Below are 8,650 nucleotides of genomic sequence, written 5' to 3'. Positions count from 1 at the left end.
TTATTACGTCATCATAAGTGGGGTGTCATCCGATTGGGTTGATACCTTGCATTTGCAGACAGTGATTGTAATAGATAATTGAAATGAAGTTATGGTGATGTCATTGCGCGGTTTAATCATTGTGTGACGTCACTGTGACGTTAAAACGACATTTTTAAACGTCTATAAGCGAATGACCATTCGTCTTTAAACTTGGTGGGTAGTTGGATAATGTTAAGGTATGCAATATTTGAAATTACGTCATGATGTTGTCATCAGTTAATTTGCTTCGAAATTTAACAGTTTTATGTTTGAAAGGTGATGTTTAAAAGTCTTATAACTACAGGGTGTTTCAATAAAAAGGAAACCCAACTTTGAAGAACCAGTATGGACAGACTAAATGTTCATTGGCTGTAAAACTGGTATCATCTGAAAGCGTAATCTCTATGCTTTTCAATGATACCTTGTTAACATTTCCAGGGTCATGCATCACTGAGCGCCACTGTCCTGAGAATTTGATGCAAACTTGCAGTTGGTTCACTTTCATGTCAAACACAATGGTGTGGTAATGTGCATAATAAGTATTTAAGAAGAAGACACGAGTGCATAAAAAGAAACCCCAAAAAAGTCGGGTTGGTTTCAAAATTGGATCTTATTGTTTGTCATGAATTTCTCGTTTTGATCAAGCTACGTTGAAAACAATATGCCATTTTCCCTAGGATTATTACATTCAAGCAATTTCACAGACATTTCCGTAAAAATAGGCACACCGTGCCCAGTGGTTTTTTTTTTTTCATGGAAGTGAACCAACTGCATTTTTTGCATCCAGTTTTCAAGACAATGATGCTCAGTGATGCATGACTTAGAAAACCTAAACGCGGTATCATTGAAAAGAATGGAGACTACGCTTTCAGATGATACCAGTTTTATAGCCGGTAAACATATCGTCTGTCCATACTCATTCTTTTGACGTTGGGTTTCCTTTTTTTTTTTGAAACGCCCTGTATATGCTTATAACTGTTAAGACTTGCCATCCAACTATTGTTCTAAAAACCTCTGTTCGTCCATTAAATTGAACTTTCACAGGACTGCACAACAAGATTAAAACTTTTCAAAAATATTCATCGAACAGAAAAAGCTCTTAGGTTTTTTGGGGGAGAAGGTATGGAGGCATTAAGCGCCAAAGTTTCAGTAACTTCAGTAACTTCTAGGAGATATGAAAACATTTAGAGAAAATGAACAACTGATGTTTTGTGGAGGACAAATTAAATGTTGTTCAATTAATGGACTCATGCTTAATCTTTTGGTTGTACAAGTCACTTACCTTATTCAAGATGAAATCTTGTAAATACCGGAAGAAGATTTGTTCTTGAAAAGCCTGAAGAAGAAAAAAAAGACAAATGAATTTAGACCTCAAATTAAGGCTGAAATATTATCATCACAACATTAGCTGTGTGCGAAACGTCTCGAATTCCCCTCAGGCAATAGCGTTGAGACGGTGGGAATGTCTCCAAAAACTACCTTTGTTTTTGGCTCAAAGCAATTTAGATAAAGATGCCTATTTCAAAACACATTCTGAATAAAGATAATTCAAAATGATTATCCCGACACTTGTTAATACACGAACTACTTGTCGTTTGTCTGTGTTTGTTCGTGTTTGAAAAAAATATATATAGCTTCCAAATGAATCATTAGGCGAAACCTACATTAAACAGAAGAGATGTTGTTCGAGAATGAACACTCGTCCTCAAGAAGGCTCTTGTCGTTGACTGCTTGTCCACGCTCCTTCTAATAACAGAACTGCGTAGTTTGCAAACCACCACGCGTGACGTCTAGATGTAAACTACTAGTATTCCTAACCAGTCCGGTCTTCTATATGCACAGATAGTTAAAATCGAGGGTCCGAAAAGTCACGGAAATTACAGGATCGCTCAAAAAAAGCTGCACCCGTCAATCTTTGCCATCAATCATTTTATTATCTTGTCTTTGTTATATGCATGCGTGACAGTCACGCCACCTGCAATATCAATATAATTTTTTTAAGAGCAAGTTAATTTTTGTTAATTTGTAATGGCAAGTTTTGTTTTCCCTTTCGTCGTGGAAGCTGGAAATGTCGAGAACACCAGAAACCATGTAATTCGACACCGTGCTCACGAGCAACCACGCACGCGCCGTGTGCTTTCGGTTCGTGAAAACCGCGTTATCAATAAATTCAGTTTCTCGAAGTGACACGGGGGTGTGCGCGCGCACTTCGTACACTGACGCGTGATATAATAATTTTGATTTTTAACGAACTGAAACGCAAACATGTTGCGAAAATACAGTTCGTAATTTGATGGGTGTCTCAAATCACTTGGATAGTTTTTCCCCTGATCTTGAAAAGTTTAAATGGATATTTATCACAGAGGTATGGCAGTGTATTTGTTGGTCCTTAACCCTGAAGGGGTTTGTTAAGTATAGGGCCACCGTCGTAGCCCACTGCCCGAATTGTGCTGGGTATAGGAGTTGGTACCGGTCTCGTAAAGAATGAACACGCCAACAGGTTTTCGAAACTCGCCACGTAATATCGGGGAGTAGATAAAGAACGTCAAGAACTATAACGCGTATACTAATGCCCCTACCACAACTTTCGGTAATCTGTTGTTCATACAATTGGAAACAATCATTCAGGGTAGAAGCAGTAGGCCAAATGATGATCGAGTGGGATTGTTGTTGCCAATTAGTGTCAGATGATGTCCACCACACCTCACCATTGCAATTATAGCTTTCCCGCCCGGATCGCATGGTCACTTGGGCAAGTTTGTTTTTTTTAAACCAAACCATATGGTGACACCCGTTTCTGTAATTATTCAAAAATGAAATATAAATGTCCAGGCAGAAAAAAACAGGGGCGGATCCATGAATTTGTGAAAAGACTGGGGTTTGAGGGGTCTAGCCCGTCAATCTCTTTTCTAATCAGCAAATCAGTGCTGAAATGTAGAAAGGTTTTTTTTCTTTCTACGGACACTTAGCCTCCGTAAAATCAAAGAGTTGGGGGGGGGTACCATCTTCCTATGGGGGCGCTGTTCAAATCAGATGATCAAGCAGACTGTCGTACAATGTGCAAATACCCCCCTTACCCCCGTTTGCTACGTCTCTGTATCCGAGTGTTGCGGACAGGCGGACATACATAATAGGTAATTATTATTAATATCATTGTCATATTTTGGTGTGTGTCAAAGCAGCCCCCCCCCCCCCTGTTTCGCGCCTGAAAAAAAAGTGTCTTTTAATATCCTCAGGTGTCTTAGTTCAAGTTGAGTTTTCCATACCGATCGGTGGCGTGATGTAAAGATGCAAATATATAACTCCAACACAATTACACTGGTTTCTGGTGTCCCGAATCCGGAAAGTCCAAACTTACATGAAGAGGTGAAAACAAAACTTGCCCTTAAAAAACAGGGATCTTAATTGACATTGCAGATGGCATGACTTTCATAGTGGGATTGGGTTTGTGACTCGTAATTTTTGACCGGAACGCATGGTCATTTGGGAAAGTTTGTTTTTAAACTCAGACCACGATGGCAAAAAAAACATGTTTTATTCTCAACGTACTCATCATGGATTAAAAAAGTAAACTTTCACTTAGGCCATAAATTGCGAAGGAAAATAAATACCCTTCAAACATATCAAAGACGTTATCCTGTTCTTGCAATATCCAGAATTCCTATATCACTCGGTGGCTGCAGAAACAGCCCTGACACAATTACATGGTCTGAAGGCGGTCCCGAATCGAGAAATTTCTAGCTAAAATAAGAAAGAGAAAACAAAACTTGCCCTTAAAAATCCAGGGATCTTATTTGACATTGCAGATGGCAGGACTTTCAAGCACGCACACTGCAAATCTTGTTGGCCAACGTTTATTCAACCTTATACCCACGTAGAGTCGCATATCAACTTAGGCGAAACTCCGAACCAACAGTTGTTTGGTAATAGGTCTGTGCAACAACTGGTTATGGATATTGGTTAAAAACGTTGTTCAACTACGAGGTAATTATCACTGACCAAAAAAACCCGTTTGTGGTTTTAAAGTGAAGTTTTTAATGTGAATGTGCAGAACGAGGAGACAAGCTTCACGTTTTACATGATGAGAATGAATTGAATTGTTGGGCATGTTGTTGAAGTAAGTTTTCATTCTCGAAGGGCGTATTCGAAATCCTGCGTTCTCAGGCTCGTATCAAGGGCCCGCGGACCGGACATTCAGCACTGTTATGAAAAGCCCCCCTCCTCCTGGTAATAACAAATTCCTTTCGTACCGGCGCGGCCCAGCTACTGGGCTGAATATCGCCTTATCCACGGAGCCCAGGTTTCAGTCTAACGTCTGCATTTCAAAGCATGCAGATTTATGCGATCTCGCGCCTCAGCCAATCGAAGTCGACTTTACTAAATCGTGAAGTCATTTCATTCCCAAAACAGGACTGAATGTTTGATTGGTCAATTCGAATGCAGTGTTTTGTATAAATACAACAACAGCCGGGCGCGTATTGCGTAACATAATTACATACAGGGCGTTGGACCACAGCCTCTGTTGCTGTGTCATGTCTATGGAGCGACAACGGTGAATATGACCGAAAACCCGATACACAAAGCACCCGCTGATTGGTCAACATCTAGAGGCCAAGATTCGGTTGCCTTGCATAATTAATCAGCGAATCTGCATAGAGTACCCAGCTACCGGGCTAGCTAGGAGCTGGGCCGGTTACTGAGCAGGAACTCCTCAATCCTGGGGTCTATTGTTTGCAAGTGTTAACACATGTAATATCCCCGAAGAAACCCACGATCCACCTTCGTCGGCGCAGATCAAAACCCCTGCCATGCAACCTCGTCCCAGTGCTTACTTTATTTCCAACTTCGTTTCCCAAAATTAAGCCCTGGATAGGAAACTTTCTTCCTGTATCCTGATTCGATATTGCAATTATTGGTTAGTAATGGATTTACATCGTGTACGTGGTGTTGTTATTCACAACGTGCAGTACGTATTTTCGCGATCATTCGTCCACGCCTTCCCGAAAAATGTTCATTTCCTTTCCAATTTGTTAATATTAATAGGAAATGTGATACTGCATGTAACAGTTTGATTAAAATAAAATCGTGTTTTCGTAACTTACGCCATGCTTTCGCTGCGACGAATTGATTCTGGTTATTACCCCAGACACCGCATACAAAAACAAACCCAAATGTAACGCACAGGCAGGCACCGGACTATTCCTCATTTACGTGTAAGTCTTGCACATGCAAATGATCCAATATGCGGTTTCGCACACAATGGGACCGTAAATTACCAACGCCTTTGGAAGGATTTCATCTGCAGAGTGGAACAATAGAGCCCCCTCACTACAGGCACATGAATGCCCGTGCCATGGAAGAGGAAGGTCCATGAAAGTCGTTTGGGGGAAAATTGCAAATTGTCGGGTACAAACCCTGCAGTAAAAATAGGCCCAGAATTTCCCACACGGGCCAAATCATGATCTGTATGCCTTTTATTTTGTTTTTGTTATTTAGAGCATTTTGTGGGCCAAAGAAGTTGATTTTTTTTGTATATTATCAGAAACCGTGGACAGGACTGCGAGCTCGTATTTTTGTGAAATCAGGATTAAATTGGGTCATATAAGTACTTTCTTTTGTAATTGATCGCAGGCATCATTTTTCAAAATGGCAATGGGCTAGATGATGTGTTTAGGGGTGATAATCTTTGGAAAGATTCTCGCCAAAAAGTCATGCGATTCCCACACAGAAAATAACAGAAAATGAAAAATGATGAAGCTTTAATTTGAAGTGCGCGTAATTATTACCGAAGTCTATGGGAGTCTGCAACACCAGGCATGGAGAACCGAAACACATTGTCCAAGCCAATGTCATATTGACTTGACAGAAACACGGGCCGACAGAAACACGCTGGGACGTATCCAATTTTCTTCGTGGACAGAAGCGTGTGCACGTCGGTAGCGAGCAGACCGTGCCTACACTGGTATACACACCGGTGAACTCATGGGCGTCGCCAGAATTTTTTCTAAAGGGGGCAAAACATATTTTTCCCAAAAAATTCTTGTATTTCTTAACAAATTCTCGATTTCTCAGTTTTAGACGGGGGCAGGGACATTTTGCCCCCCCCCCCCCCAACTCATTCAATTTACACCACTATGACTTCGCGCCTCTTTTTCTTTTCTTTTTTTCTCTCAGTTTTTTCCCCTTCCTTTTTTGTGTGCTATTCCGGGGGGGGGGAGCGCCCCCTTGCCCCCCTCGCGACGCCCATGGGTGAACTAAGTCTCAAATTAACGGAACTCTTCTCTGCATGCTAGTCGGAAGGAAAAAAACTCTTCAAAAAAATGCATCAGCTCACAGAGCCTCCCGTCCTCGTAATTGTTTGCATCCCAAGAAATGTAAAGAAATGAGGAACGGCCCTGATGGTGCCGATAGCGAGTCCCACTCCTTGATAAACTCTGATTCACGGCAGCAACTCTCTTGGAATAATAATTATCCTACAACAAATTAATATCGACGATTTATTTCCTGACCGGTTTTCCTTGGCCTTGCTATTTTCTCAGCCATAAAATCACTTCTCAAAGAATTAAATTCTGTGCTTAATAAGAATTCCTGGTGGCGGCCATTCTCCTTCCCATTTTATTTTTTGATGTAGTAGCGGCATGTATGATTACGCCCCTTCCCAATAAACCCGTGGCACTTTTGCCTTCGCCGTGGCGCTTTTGCCTTCGCCGTGGCGCTTTTGCGCTTGCCGTGGCGCTTTTGCGCTTGCCGTGGCGCTTTTGCGCTTGCCGCGGCGCTTTTTCTTTTGCCGTGGCGCTTTTTCTTTTGCCGTGGCGCTTTTTCTTTTGCCGTGGCGCTTTTTCTTTTGCCGTGGCGCTTTTTCTTTTGCCGTGGCGCTTTTTGTTTTGCCGTGACGCTTTTTCTTTTGCCGCGGCGCTTTTTGTTTTGCCGTGGCGCTTTTTCTTTTGCCGTGGCGCTTTTGCGCTTGCCGTGGCGCTGTTGCGCTTGCCGCGGCGCTGTTGCGCTTGCTGCGGCGCTTTTGCGCTTGCCGTGGCGCTTTTGCTTTTGCCGTGACAGTTGTGGGCCACCGTAATTCTTTGCCATTGAGAAACGTGCTATTGTTGGTATAGCACGCACCAGTGACCATTACGGACACACTCTCGCAAAGTGGTCCAGCAGCTTTCTATACAAAAACCACGCTGGCTCGGGGTTTTGTACGTAAACCTTATCAGTCAGCCGATCACGCTCAATTGACTTCGGCCAAACCGCAGTCCCATCATAAGAAATAAGTTAACAATGTTAACCGGACCATTTTTTTTCCAAGAGTGTGTCTCTAATGACGACAAGGTTACACATGCGCCTACACGTGTGTTTCCCATAAACAGTTCGGTAATCCGTACGCAATGGCATATCCAGGATTTGGGTGCAGGGGTACAAAATTGATTATTTATAAAAAGAGTGACCCGGATTCAGATTTCATCTTTTGATCGTCGATATGGTTGAAAGTGTGGGGTGGGGTTCGGGTGGGCAGAATGTAGAGGGGGGGGGGGGGGTTGAAGATGTACATCCTTATATACATTTGATAACATGTTATGTTGCAGAAAAACAAGTTTAACATTTCAGAACAAAAGACAGGATAAAATTGCCTGATTTTACCAGAGTAGTATACGCACTCAATTCATAACTGCTGCTAGGTACAAAACATAAAGGAGTGAGTGAACGTAACCATGGATTGAAATGACGGTTACCGAGAAAAAAAAATAGACGCTGACACAGGAACTTTATTCCGTATACAACCTGCGTATAATGCGTATAGCATTTTCGTGCCAGTGAAATAAAACAATTCAGAAAAACTGAGCGTATGCTAGAAGCTGATTACGCTCTCAATGTATAGAGGATTAAAAAATCATAAAAATAAAAAAAAAATATCTGTTGGTCCTATCCCCATGACATATGATCAGTCATATTTCAATCCAATCAAATGGCGTCCAATGGTTGCCTTTGCCGTATAAAAATTGTTAAATATTACGAAGACTCCCAAACATGTATTACAGAAAGTCTATATAAAATGTTATGCTTTCTAGATGGGTACTAATATTTTTTATGCAAATCGTGTAAGTTAATCTTTCACGAATAACATATAATATATCAAAGGTGTGTCAACATATTTCGAGGTTACATTGTTGTTTAGCACAATTGTACTGCGACTATAGTAGGCCCATATCTTATTGTTTAGTGAGGATACGTGTTCATCAAATATCCATATTTTCCTTTGAATCACAGTTAGCAGTTCCGATTACTGTATCCTCCCCTGATATTCTTTTTTTTTTCAATTCATATCTTTTCCCAGATGTTGACTACTGTGACGGTGATCCTGAAAGAAGTCTATTAGGCCCCCAAAAAAATATTCGGTCTCTGGTCAGACCAAAGTTCCGGAATTGACGCGGCCACCCGGCTTTTTTTTTTTTTTTTGCTTTTTCTTCAAGCTTGGATTGCACAGACAAGGTGGGTACTATTTTGCTTTTTTTGTGTGTCCTCATGTACATTGGTGTCCTCCATAATTTGCCTTGGTGCTTTCGATCATTTGCCTTGGTGCAATTTTTCCATTCCTTGTTGCTCTTTGGTAAACAAAATTGAGAAGGTCAGGAAA

Source organism: Patiria miniata, unplaced genomic scaffold (assembly GCF_015706575.1).
Source record: "Patiria miniata isolate m_02_andy unplaced genomic scaffold, ASM1570657v1 HiC_scaffold_29, whole genome shotgun sequence".
In the NCBI taxonomy this organism is placed as follows: domain Eukaryota; kingdom Metazoa; phylum Echinodermata; class Asteroidea; order Valvatida; family Asterinidae; genus Patiria; species Patiria miniata.
The sequence above is the reverse complement of the archived record's forward strand: the minus strand, read 5'-3'. Positions refer to the sequence as shown.